Source organism: Peromyscus californicus, unplaced genomic scaffold (genome assembly GCF_007827085.1).
Source record: "Peromyscus californicus insignis strain IS unplaced genomic scaffold, ASM782708v3 Scaffold_18__1_contigs__length_77618521, whole genome shotgun sequence".
Taxonomy (NCBI): Eukaryota; Metazoa; Chordata; class Mammalia; order Rodentia; family Cricetidae; genus Peromyscus; species Peromyscus californicus.
The window spans coordinates 19,978,428-19,992,936 of NW_026294480.1; the positions used below are offsets into that span (position 1 = coordinate 19,978,428).

At 36.8% G+C, this 14,509-nt stretch overlaps 1 protein-coding gene across 3 annotated transcripts in view; it reads right to left on the reverse strand.

The window, feature by feature from the left end:
- Positions 1 to 14,509, reverse strand: part of Cdh10 (cadherin 10) — a 195,470-nt gene that overhangs the window by 127,356 nt on the left and 53,605 nt on the right. The window contains exon 2 of one of the 3 annotated variants that reach the window (XM_052743077.1): positions 7,974 to 8,062. The exons of the other annotated variants lie outside the window; for them this stretch is intronic. The gene's annotated coding sequence lies outside the window, so the exon portion shown is untranslated. The remainder of the gene's footprint in view (positions 1 to 7,973; positions 8,063 to 14,509) is intronic. 3 annotated transcript variants of the gene reach the window in all.

Sequence of the window (14,509 nt, forward strand, 5' to 3'; positions counted from 1 at the left end):
CCGCCACCAGGACAAGCAGCATGTGAAGATGCTGGTAAGCCACAAGCCACGTGGCAAGGTATAGATTTATGGAAATGGATTAATTTAAGCTGTAAGAACAGTTAGCAAGAAGCCTGCCATGGCCATACAATTTGTAACCAATATAAGTCTCTGTGTTTACTTGTTTGGGTCTTAGCAACTGTGGGACTGGCGGGTGACAAAGATTTGTCCTGACTGTGGGTAAGGCAGGAAAACGCTAGCTACAGAGTTTAGATTTTATTTTCTTGAAAGCAGACAAGGTCGGATCTGCATAATGCTTGGCTCAATGCTAAGCTGCATTTTCCAACTGAACCAAAAGAAACGAGACTCATTTTTTTTATATTTAAATATTTTTTATTTTAATTCTTAAAAGCATCAAGCACTTGTTATAGATAATAGACTCTGGACTATAGTTTGTTTTATAAATTTGAAATATTAATCTACAATCTTGTAATCATCTCAATGAATCCATTATTGAACATAACCTTAAGGTTTGTTATAGTTATTCTGTTTCCAAGTGAAATGTTAAAACTAAGTTGTGGCAATAAAATTGAGTGAATGGCATTGAATGCCTTGGAAATATGGGTCTTGACTATACATAGGATAAGGGAAAGAATGTGCCAGTGTATCAAATTGATGCATTAAAGAAACAAAAATATTTCATTTTTCTAAGAAGAGAGCTTAAATGTAAATTCAGGTTCAGGTCTGTTTTAATATGGTGGCCAATTCACATCTTGTTTCAGCCACAATTTTCTCAATGTTACCCAGGATAGTGATACAGCTTTCTTAGAACCTATCCATTTATCTTATTGAGATTTGTTTTTTATTTTAAAAAAATGGGACATAATTTTTCACAACTGAATTCATAGAGCTAATTATACTAATAATACATATGAAGGAATTTATTTCATTTATTTATGTATTATTCAAAATTTTATTGAATATTCACTTTTTCTCTCACTTTAAAAAAAATTTAATCAACTCCATGGGCTGCTAGGTGAGCCCTCAGCTCTATGCTTATAATAACTAATGGTGAGATTGTCCCTCATTTTAGTGCCAAATACATCAGCAAGGATTAGCCTCAAAAGCAGACAGAAGAGTTTTCATCTACAAGTTAATATGTCACCTCTGAGAAAGTATGGCAGTAAAGCTATGTAAGGCAATCATAGTGTTATCAACCAAAATCTGACTAAGTCCACCAAGTGTCTCTTGTACTGTTCTAAAATGCACTAAATCATTTAGAAATAAACAGTTTGTGTTAGTATTAAACTTATACTTTTGGTCAGTGGTTACCACACAGCAAACTCACATATAAGTTTGACATTGTATGTGTAACTTCAGCGCTGTCATGGTGAAGAAAAGAGGATCCACAGGATTTGATAGTTTGTTTAGCCAATAGGTGAGCACAATATTTATTTAGGAGCCATGTCTCAAAAATAGTAAGGCATAAAGTGATTGAGGAAGACACCAAAGATCACCCTCTGCATCCAAGTGTATGTACACACACATAAATGTACATGCAAACATGTACACATGCATCCAACAAGTATTTAAATAAAAGAATGTAAAATTTAAATATGATAATTAAAAGATAAAACATAAACTTTAATACTAATAAATAAGTTCTGGTCTAAGCACAAATATGGTCAACTGTCTGTGAGTGGGAGATTATGAGGGAAGCAATTTAAAACAAGGCTAGGTCGAGTCACAGAGTGAATTTCTGGGTCAACAATACCTCCTCAAAACGTCAAAATGCAAGATCTTATGTATATAAATTACACACATTGGGTTTTTTGATTGTTTGTTTTTGTTTTTTGGGTTTTTGTTTGTTTGTTTGTTTTTGGTTTTTGGTTTTTCGAGACAGGGTTTCTCTGTGTAGTTTTGTTCCCTGTCCTGGATCTCACTCTGTAGACCAAGCTGTCCTGGAACTCACAGAGATCCGCCTGGCTCTGCCTCCAGATGTGCTGGGATTAAAGGCGTGCACCACCACCACCCGGCCACACATTGCTTTTTTTTCTTAAGTATACCACTGACATGACAGATTTTCAGGAAAGAAAATGTTATTCAAAAACAAAAATTCAACTATTTTTAAAATTAAGTTTGTAAAGAGTTTTATCAGTCGAAAGAAAGGTTGAATGAGTTAAAACTATAATGTACCTAATCAAGACAGATTTTGATGAGTATGTATATGTTTTCCTTTTTCATCTATGTCCTCATTAACTACAAACTCTAATCCCCACTCTACAATTATCAATTCGTGGCGCACACTCTTTGAATTCCAAATGAAATGCAGCATGCAGTCTTTCAGTAGATAAGCTTTATGAATACCCAATTCAACAATCTTTGATTTATGTATATGTATGCCTACATATTTTTCCCCCAATAGCCAAACACTAATTGAGGAGATCATTCATATAAAGCATTGGAGTTCAAAATTCTGATTCATGAATTATTTGATTATTGGATTACAATGTAGTATTTACCATTAAAACAAATATCTACTAGTGTAAAAGGAAGCAACAATGTCTATGCTCTCTCATACTCCAAGAGAGACTGGGCATTGGTCCCTGTATCAATTTTATTTTTGACCTATCTCCAGCCACATTTACTGTGGAAACCAAAAGGACCCATCATTTCAGTAAGAATTTAGTAGGCAAAAACAAGTACCAGAAACAAAACAATCCATCTACATTCTGGATCGTCATGGCCTAATCTACAAAGTGCCATTCATTCACTTAGTTGAAAATTACTCTTGTAAGCAGAATTCCACTCAGCATTTCTTTTCTGTATAGTTGTTACACCCTGTGTATACTCTGTGTTAAATTTAATCTTTCCAGTTTTTGCACATGATACTATTCCTTGCTACTTTTCCTATCTGTGAGATGGCTGCATAACCATATCTTCAGGAAAAGGAGGCATAATCTTCCTCTACTTTTGTGTGTGTGTGTGTGTGTACACATACACATACTCAAGACCCTTAAATGGACTAAGTTAATGAAACAAAATATTTCTTATCAAGGAAATTATAATTTATTTGACTGACTTTTAACATAAATGGATGGATGTACTAAGAAATGCATGGAGGCACTGAAGTGGAAGAGGATGCATAAAAAACTCCAGTGTTTGGATCATGTTTTCCTACTTGTTTTTACCCCATAGAATATCAAGGAATGAAATAGTCAAAAACAAAGAATGCATCACAAGGCATAATTTTCTATACTTCAGGTCTTTTACAGCAATTTAATAGTTCTTTTAGTATTTTTATTATTACTTTCCATTTCTTTCTTTATTCTACAATTTAATCCTCTGTCATATGTATAGTTAGCAAAGATTTACTCTGATTCTGCAAACCGTCTCTTCACCCAGTTTCTTTCTTTGTAATGAGGAACTTTAGAATTTTCTGCAATTACATTCCTCGGTTCTTGGTGTCATTTCTTAAGCTATTGGATTTCTATTCAGAAAGTTCTCTGCCTAGATCTTGATGTGTTCTCTCAAATAACTAAAGTGAATACAATCACATGAACCTCAGGAAAACTGCTACTGGGATGTAGCCAAAGCACCTGAAGTCAACATAACGAAGTATTTACACATCCATGTTTGTCTCAAAGCATTATTCACCTTAACCAAGTGTTAAAATCAGCATAGGTGGCTGAAAATAAATGGGTAAATAGAGAAAATGTGGCATATTTTGTACATATATATGTATAATATGAATATACATATATGTATATGTATATATATTCAAAATGGAGCATCTTTAGCTATAAAGAAATTATGTCATTTGCTAGAAAATGGATACAATGTGAGATCATATTACTAAACAAATACTATATGTTTTCTCTCATTTGTGGATCCTACATTTTATAGAGATCTATACATGAATATGGAAAAGAAGTAATGTAGTAGAAAGAATGGGGCACAGAAGGAGGAGGAGGAAGTAGAAGGAAATGGTATTGCATGTGATTATGTTCCAGTGACAGGTTATACATGTAAGGAACTATCTTTATGAAATTCACTATTAAAGGGAACATATCAATATATTTTAATTCTCATATTTTATAAACATTTGTATCTCCTTTAAAAGTATTTTCTGTGAACAATCTTCAAAATTTATCCCAAGTTAGCAGTTTTCTCTGATAATAGAATACTGAACTCAAGACTTCCATTTTGAATTTTTAAAATATTTATGTAACAGAAATTTAATTAAATCATTCCCTTCTCTCCTCCCTCCCACGCTCCTCTCTCTTCTAAATTCATTACCTCTTATTCTTTAATTAATATTGTTAAATGTTTATGCAAATATATATATATATATATATATATATATATATATATATATATATATATATATATATATATATATACAATCTATTGAGTCTCCCTAGTGTTGTTTGTAAGTATACTTTTAGGGCTAACTGTTTGGGATTGGATAGCCATTTAGAGTACTCCTGTCTGGGGAAGGTAAGTTCTACCTCTCACAGAAGGTTTGAAGTACTTGTAGCTCTTCCTCTAGAAGTGGGACCCTGTGCTGTTTCCCCCACCCACATTGGCATGTCAAATGGTACTTTAATTGTTCAGGTCTTGTATAAACAGCCATAATGTTGAGATTTCATGGCTGTAGCTTCCCCTACTGTATATTTAGAAGACACAATGTTGCAGTGGAATTTCTGGTAGAATTGGAGGATTTGAAAGAAAAAGAAGAGAGGTCAGGCAAACAAGAGTAAAGAAATGAAACGACCGTGCTTTAAGAGAAGGGGCTTAACAACAACAACAAAAATCACTGACTGTAGGTTACAGGTCCAACATAAAAATCTAAACCCTAGAAATTCTAGAGAGAAATTTCTCAAAAAGAATATTTTGTGATTTTAATTGGAAAAACTTCTTAGAGATGATAGTAAATTAGGACCTATGAAATAAAAAAGATGACAAATGGATTTTTTTCAAAAATGATATAATGCCTCTTCCTCACCAATGAGTAAAATGGAAAAAAAATGTCCATAGAATAGGAGCCGAGTTGCAAAACTCTAATATGATAAAGTACCTCTATATGCAATTTTAAGAAAGTTACACCTAATAGCTACAAACAAAAAAATTCAAAGGCATATGATTGTTATCTCAGGAAGACCGAAGCAGGAAAACTATCCTGAGTTCAAGGCCTGCCGAGGTTAGCTTATGAGTTCCAGATAGCTTGGGCTACAGAATAAAACCCTGTGTCAAACAACAACAAAATAAAATTAAATATCTGAAAAGGGGTCTAGGTTGTGACTCAACAGGTAAAAAATGCTGGCTATGTTACCCTGACGACCTAAATTCAATCACCAGAACCCATGAAAAATGATAGATACTGTGGTACACACATCTGTAACACCAGCATTTGTATGTGTGAGGAGCTGAGACAGGAGAACTGTCCATAGGATCATGCACCCACTACCACTGAATATGCAGTCCATCTGCAGAAACATATCCTCCTGTCTCACCAAGACAGAGGGTGGGAACTCACTCCTAAAAGTTGTCCTCTTGTCTCCACAGGCATGTATGGCATGATCACACTTACTCTTATGCACATACATACACATACTCACACAATGCAAAACAACAAAATTTTCCAAAAACATCTGAAGAAATTTTAACAAAAAAAAAAAAAAAGCATAACTAGATTGACAGCAGCGTCTAAAAAGTTGTTCAGTATCATTCATCTTCTTTGTGGACCAAACATGAAAATTAGAGCTACAATGGATATCATGTCACAAAATAAAAAACCCTGCTATTATAAAATGCATCCTCAGAAGTTTACAAGAATAGACAGCAAAACAACTCTCTCACTTATCCAGAGAGCCTAGTCCAGTACCATGGGGGCTCCTCAGCTATTGGTCCACGGTCCATGTGTTTCCACTAGTTTGGCTAGTTGTCTCTTTACTTTTTCCAGTCATGGTCTCCATATCTCTTACACATAGACTCCCTCCTCTCTCTCATCAATTGGACTCCTGGAGCTCTGCCTGGGATCCGGCCGTGGATCTTTGCATCTACCTCCTTCAGTCACTGGATGAGGGTTCTATGATAACAGTTAGGATATTCAGCCATCTGATCACCAGAGTAGGCCAGCTCAGGTACCCACTCGAACATTGCAAGCAGTCTATAGTGGAGTCATTCTTGTGGATTCCTGGGAATCCCCCTAGCACTCTGTTTCTCCCTATTCCCATGGTGTCTTCATTTATCATGGTATCTCTTTCCTTGTTCTCCCACTATGTTCCTGTTCCAGCTCAAACCTCCCACTCCTCTAAGCTCTCATCCCCCATCCTTTGTCCTCCATTAACCCCCTCACCTCCTGCTCCCCCGTTTGCCCATGTAGATCTCATCCATTTCTCTATCACTGGGCAATCCATGTGTCCTTCCTAGTGTCCTCCTTACTAGCTAGCCTCCCTGGAGCTGGGGGTTGAAGTTTGATTATCCTTTGCTTTATATCTAGTATCTACTTATGAGTGAGTACATACCATGTTTGTCCTTCTGAGTCTGGGTTACCTCACTCAGGATGATATATTCCAGTTCCATCCACTTGCCTGCAAACCTCATGATGTCATTGCTTTTCTCTGCTGAGTAGTACTCCATTGTGTATATGTACCACATTTTATTTATCCATTCTTTAGTTGAGGGGCATCTAGGTTGTTTTCAGGTTCTGGCTACTACAAATAATGCTGATATGAACATAGTTGAGCATGTGGTATGACTGAGCATTCCTTGGGTATATGCCCAAGAGTGGTATAGCTGGGTCTTAAGGAAGATTGATTCCCAGTTTTCTGAGAAACCGTCATACTGATTTCCAAAGTGTCTGTTCAAGTTTGAATTCCCACCAACAGTGCAGGAGTGTTCCCCTTGCTCCACATCCTCTCCAACATAAGCTGTCTTCAGTGTTTCTTAGCTTAGCTTAAACAGTTTAGGGGCCCCCAGGCAGTGGGAAGGGGACCTGTACCTAGTGCATGAGCTGGCTTTTTGGAACCTAGTGCCTATGGTGAGACACTTTGCGCAACCTTGGTGCAGGGAGGAGGGGCTTGGACCTGCCTCAACTGAATCTACCAGGCTCTGCTGACTCCCCATGGGAGACCTTGCCTTGGAGGAGGTGGGAAAGGGGGGTGGGTTAGGGAGAATGCTGGGAGGTGGGAGGAGGGAGGGCAGGAGAATCTGTGGTTGGTATGTAAAATGAATAGAAAATCTCTTAATAAAAAATGTAAAATATAAAGAATATACAGCTGAAACTAGTATATCTTACCTATGAGGATAGAAAGTACTAGCTATTTCATTAAAAATATTTTCTATTTCTTAAAAGTCTACATGTGGAATGCTTTGATTAATTTGATTCAGCAGTTTCATCCTAGACATCTTATTTTTAAGTTTTAAAAATACTTCAGACATAGCTCTATATAAATGGAATATTTGGTTTATAAAGTATCACCAAAAACTGGAAAAAAAAAACTAAAAACATCTCAAATGGATGAATGCATTAACAAATTGTGGTATCCACAACACAACCAATTCAATTAACTGTTGATAGTGATGTAGCCACAAACATCACTGCATATTGAATATGTGGTGTTAGGAGAAGCAAATTGGGCAACACTTATTTCACATGTCTGATTCCACTTAACATGGCCTTTGTGAAACAACAGTGATGTAGGTATATGAGACAGATTGCAAATCATAGTCACACTAAAATGACACGAGAAAACTGTAGAGGGACTTGCCTTGGCTGCCGTAGTAATCACTGCAAGGATTTATTGAAACAAAACTCAAACAGACAAAGATACACAACTGTCTCCCATATGCAGAGGCCTCTGGCAGTGGAATCAGGATCTACTCCTGGTGCATGAGCTGGCTTTCTGGGTCCCATTACCTATGGTCAGATGCCTTGCTCACCCTTGATGCAGGGGGAAGGGGCTTGGTCTTGCCTGAACTGAACGTACCAGGATTTGCTGAATCCCCATGGGAGGCTTTATCCTTTCTGAGGATAGGATGGGAGGTGGGTTGCGGGGGGAAGGCGGCGGGGGCGTAGCTGGAAGAGAAATAAGTGGTTGGCATGTAAGATAAATAAAGAAAATTAAATAAAAATAGAAATTAGAAAAAGAAAAGGAAAGCCTCACAGAACTTTACACGGAAAGAACACATTTTGCTATTTGCTAATGTAGACCCTTATGAATGTCCAACAACTACACAAAATGTACTTGTTGTCAAAGTGAGGTAAACTTAAACAAAAGCTACAATGTAATAGCACCTCCAGCTTGCAATTATATAAAAGATGAATGTAAATTTTAAAAAGTAACCTTCCTTGAATTTCATTTATCAAATATTAAATATCTAAATAATTTAAAGAACTATCTTATGTATCCTTTGTATATTTCATCCATTTATACAATATACTTTGATCCTATTCATCCATTACTTCTTTCAAGCTCTATGAAATGTCCAACCCCTGTCTTCCTCACAGTGTCATGTCTCTATTGGACTGTTATTAGAAACCCCCTGAGTAATTAAAAACCTTAACGAACGTGAAATTTTATAAATAATACAATATTTAAAATGATTAAATATTAATGATATATCTATTGAGGATCCAGGAACTATTCATCGTCATAAATGTTTATTTCAATCTCTTGTTCATTTATTCTACTCTGAGACATTAAAGCTCCCCACCACAACCCCTCAAAAACAAGCATTCTTTTGGACATGATACATTCCTGTCTTGTTTTTAACTTTTTTAAGTCTAACTGTTTATCTCTTGTCCCAACAACAGCCTTAATTTAAGACTTACTAGCCTGACAAATACCTTGTTTTAATAAAAAAAAAAAAAAATCCATAACCTCATGAGAACTTTATATTCTCAGTTTGGCCTGGACACCTTCAGCTTCAGCAAACAGGGGGTGAGTGCAATAGTGCATAAAATATGAGGTTGTGCGAGCTCACGCCTGCTTATGGGAGTGTGTAATTTAATAAAGTGTTCATTGATGTCAGCACACTGGCTCATCAGACCTGGGCGGATGTCGATGCCGGCAGCAGAGAGACTTTGGCTCCTAATTAGATGACTGAAGGCAGATTACATTTTCCCTTGGAGACAGACACAAGGGTGGGAGAGTTATTCTCAGCGGGATTTAGATTCACAAATATCTGATGGAAGAGAATCCAAATAGGGAAAGGCACACATTAGGCACAGCCAGCTAGGAAAATGAACTTGACAGGGCTGCATTATTTATGAGGAATTTATGACAGCTAACACAAGGCTTCTATTGTTCTTCCCTTATTCACATACAAATTTCTGGCATAAATTTTTAATATGAAACAATATTTTGTGACTTGCTGGCTAAGTTTTCTAACAACTCTGTAACTTTCAAAGAAATTTATGTGTTATGACTTAGAATTCCTTATAGTACACCTGACATGTTATGGGCTGAGGAGGCCGACTCCATAGCACCTTGTGAAACTGCAAATGAAAAGGTCAAATTAATTACAGATTTATCCAAAGAAATTGAACTGTATGTCCTTTAGAGAACTAGGATTTCTAATTTCAAATCTTGCTCATGGAAGTGTTATTCATAAATGAAAAATATATGGTTTGCATAATTGTACTAATCCTTATTTTCCCTAACAAATTAGTGTATGTATTAAGGATTATCTAATGAACAAATACTCAGCATTGCTACTAATATAATTTCCTGTTTAGGGTACACCTTCTATTTTTCAATTAATACAGTCAGCATTTACACTTTCAACTGTCTGAAAACAAGTGAATCATCAAAGTTTGAAACTAAAATACCTTTTACAAAAAGTGTTCAATTGAGAAGAAAGGTCAGGAAAATATATATAATGGTTGGACATATGCTTAAGGAAGACTACAGATGGCCGACAAAATTATCAAATTTTTATCCAGTGGTAATGGAAGAGATACAGTGGCCCAGGAGGATGGTGTAGGCTGTAGTTCTTAACCTTCCTAATGCTGCAAATATTTATGACAGCTCATCATGTTGTGGTGACCCCCAAATAATAAAATTATGTTGTGTCTACTTCATAATTATAATTTTGCTACTGTTATGAATCATAATGTAAATATCTGATATGCAGGATATCTGACATGTGACCCACAAAAAGGTCTAGACCCACAGATTGAGAACCAATGGCTTAGGGTGTCTGCCTCGGAAGGTCAGGAATCTGAGTTAAAACCTAGGTGTTGTAGCATTCATCTGTCATCCCAGGGCAGGCAAGTTGGGGAAATGGGGATCTGTGTGTGGGGCTTGCTGACCAGTCTTTTGCAGTCTTGTGAGATTCTGCCTAAGGAAGTAAGGTGAACAGCTTCTGAGGAACAACACTGCAGGTTGATATATGGCCTCTACATGCATGTGCACAACTGTGTGTGTGAACCTGTGCACATACATGAACACGCGCACACACACAGAACAAATGAAGAGGGCATTCCTGAGGAATGATACCAGAGGCTGGCCTGTGGTTCCTGCATGCATGCCCATCTACATGCAAATGTTCACCTGTGCATGTGCACCTTGAAAAGCACATACATGCATGCACACCGCACACACACACACACACACACACACACACACACACACACACACACACAAACTAAAGAGAAAGAATCTGCTAGCAAATGGATCTGGGTTTATAGTGAAGTATGGAGTGATTGCCTAGCAATCAACTGTACACTGAAGCCCGGCAAAACAAACAGAAATTCAAGCTATAAAATAGTACATGAAATATAAAGTAAAATTGCATTGCCCCAAACAATGAGAAAAGACATTTTTAAAAGAAAACTAGTATGCCAACACAATTAATTCATTCAGTAAGCATTTAATATTTTACATGAGACTTATTGTGCTATATAATGAGGAGAAAAGGGCAGAACAGTGTAATTGTAAATAGGCCTCAAATTCAATATAGTAAAAATAGATGTACTGGTAATATAAGTTGGAAAAAAACAGCATTTTACTACTAATTTATTATTCTTCACATATATCGCATGTGTAAACTTCATATACTAGTGCAATTCACTGTGATATACTCAGACATACATAAATAACACTGTTAGTCCACTTTGTCTTCACGCTGGATTTCATCTCCTCACATCAGCACCACAATCACACACCTAGTCCCCTGAACAATCCAAGCAATCACAGTTCTCTTTTTCTCAACCTGATTTTTATTTACTTACTTGTTGTGTGTGTACACACATGTATGCGTGAGTGTCTGTGTGTGCATTTGATGTGTATGCATGTTCATGTAAGTGTGGCCTCATGTGTTTGTATTTGAATATGGAAACTCAAGTTCAACCTTAGATGTTAATTCTCAGGAGCTGTCCATCTATTATGGGAGGCAAGGTTTCTCACTATGACCTGGGGATCAGCAATTATGCTAAGCGGTCCAAAGGGCCTGATGGAGCTCTTTCTCCACAGCTAAAATTACAAAGGTGACATCCCACTTTGTTTTCTGTGTAAGTTCTGGGGATCAATTTCAGGTCCACAGTCCTCATATGTGTATAGCAAGCATTTTGTCAACTGAGCTGTCTGCCCAAACTGTTGTAGAATATTATTCTACGGTATGTTACTTTTGTTTATATTGCATTTGCTTAACTATGTGATGCTGTGTTACTCAGCCTATCTCAAACACCTGATTGGTCTAACAAAGAGCTGAATGGCCAATAGCTGGGCAGGAGAAAGGATAAGCAGGGCTGGCAGGCAGAGAGAATAAATAGAAGATCTGGGAGGAGAATAAGGAGCAAGAGGGAAGGAGGGGGACACAAGAAGCCAGACACCCAGCTACACAGCTAGCCATGGAGTAAAAGTGAAAAAAAGATTTACAGAAGTAAGAAAAAGGTAAAAGCCTAGAGGCAAAAGGTAGATGAGATAATAAGTTAAGAAAAGCTGGCTAGCAACAAGCCAAGCTATGGGCAGGCATTTATAATTAAGAATAAGCCTCTATGTGTAATTTTTTTGGGAGTTGGGTGGTGGGCTCTCCTCAAAGAGCGAAACAACCAACAACACCAGACCTGTATTTATTTTCAGTTTCAGAACTTAGAGAGAACACATGGTATTGCATTTCAGTTCTGGCCTATTTCACTTCACATGAAAGCCTTCAGGTCCAACAAATCTACTGAGGAGGGCAGGGCTTCTTTTCTGTTTATGACTGAATATCTCAATTGTGTGCATGCATTCATATTTTCTTTATTTCTTCACCAGTTGTCAGGCACCTAGAGATATCCTATGTCTAAGCATTTGTGACTACTATAATAACCAGCAGGCAAGCAATGGTTTTAGTTATTTGTCAAATTCATTGTTCTCAGATGTATAATCATGAAGGGATAACTGAATCAAAAAGTATTTGTATTTTCACTTTTGGGGGGGAATTTCCATAGAATTATCTATAGTTTTAATATTAATTTATGTTCATAGTATCATTGTTATAAAGTGTCCTTTTTTTCTGAGTGGTCTCCATTCTTTTTTATTAAAAAATAATAGGCATTCTAACGGGGTGAAACAGTGTCATTTTTAGCTCACTTTTACACTTCTCAGATGGTTAAAGATAGTGAACATATTTTAATCTATTTATTGACCATTTAGATTTTTCTCTCTGGAATATCTATTCAAATAACCTGCTCATTTTAGTTGGAACAGATTTTATTACATTTTTTTAAAGTTCTCTATATATTTTGGTTACTGTCAGAAGAAAAGCTGGTAAATATTTCTTCCCTTCCTGATTGCTTCCATTCTTGTAAAGCTTCTGAGTTTGACATGCTATCATTTGCCAAATGATCTCAGAGGCCTATTCAGGAAATCATTGGCTCAACCAATATCTTCAAGTGTTTACCTATGTCTGCCTGCAGTAGGGTATGTGTAACATCAAAAACCTTTATCTATTTGAGTTGATTTTCTACAAAGTGAGAGATACAGTGAACAAATTTCAATCTGTAAGATGTAGATACCAAGTTTCTTAGGAACCTTTATTGTATAAATCGTTCTTACTTCAGTGTATGCTTTTAGCTCATTTGCCAAGAAGCAGTCACCTACAGACATGCAGCTTTGCTTACTTTCACGTTTTCTATTTTGTTCAATTTGTCCTCTTTCTTTTTTTTTATTGGAGCACTGCAGTGCCCTCTTCTTGGTGGTGTTGATGGAGAAGGGTTCTTACTCTGTAGCCCTAGATGACTTGCAGCTCTCTATACAGATGAGGCGAGGCTGGAACTCACAGAGTTATGCCATTTTCTGCACCCTTCCATCCCTGATGCTGGAATTTAAAGTGTGTCTTTATAGAACTCACACTGAATCTGTATGTCACTTTGATTAGTGATGGGTATTTTAATTGTATTAATACTTCCAATTCATTAATATATGATTATTTTTCTACCTCTTTGTGTCACCTTCTTTGATTTCTTTGTTTTTTAATTGTTTTATAGTTTTCTTTGTAGAAGTCTTTCACCTCCTCAGTTAATACATTTGGTTTCTTTGTCCTTTTGTTGGTTGGTTGGTTGGTTTGTTTAGTGCTGTAGCTACAGTGAGTTGGCTGGCTTTTGTTTTTCTTTCTGAACAATTGTGATATTGGTATGTAGGAAATACATTCCCTTATGTTGATTTTGCCTCCTGCTACTTTAGTGAATTCACTTACCAGTTACAGTAGTAGTCTTTAGCTAGAATCTCTACGTTTTCCTACAGATAGAATCATACATGACCCTGTCTTATTGTAATTTGACTTCTTCCTTTCTTATTTGAATTATTTTCTCTCTTATCTAATTACTCTTTCTAAAGATTTTAGCACGATTGAACAGAGGCAATGGGAGCAAGCACTCTCATCTTGTTCCTGGTCACAGAGAAGGAGCTATTGGGCTTTCTCTAATTAGGATGATGTTGGTTGTGGCTTAGTCATTCAGTGTTTATTACCTTGAGTTATGATCACACTGTATCTGGGTTTTTTTTAGCTTTAAATTTAAAAGAATTTTTAATATATACACATACTTTTACTGTGCCTGTTCAGATGGTCAATGAATGTGTATCCTTCCTTCTCATTCCACAATGTGTTAATATTACCTGATTTTCATATGTTAAGCCATCATTACATTCCTCATGTCTTAGTTAGGGTTTCTGTTGCTGGGATGAAACACCGTAAACAAAAGAAACTTGGAGAGGAAAAGGTTTATTTCAATCACAGTTCCACGTAACAGTTCATCATCAGAAGCAGTAAGGGCAGGAACTCAAGTGGGGCAGGATCCTGGAGGCAGCAGCTGATGCAGAGGCCATGGAGGGGTGCTGCTTATTGGCTTGCTCCCCTTGGCTTGCTCAGCCTGCTCTCTTATAGAAACCAGCACCACCTGCTGCAGAGGAATGACGCACCCACACATCCACAATGGCCTGAGCCCTCCCCCCTGAATCACATATTAAGAAAATGCACTACAGGCTTGCATGCAGCTAGATCTTCCAGAACCATACTCTTAATTGAGGAACCCTTCTCT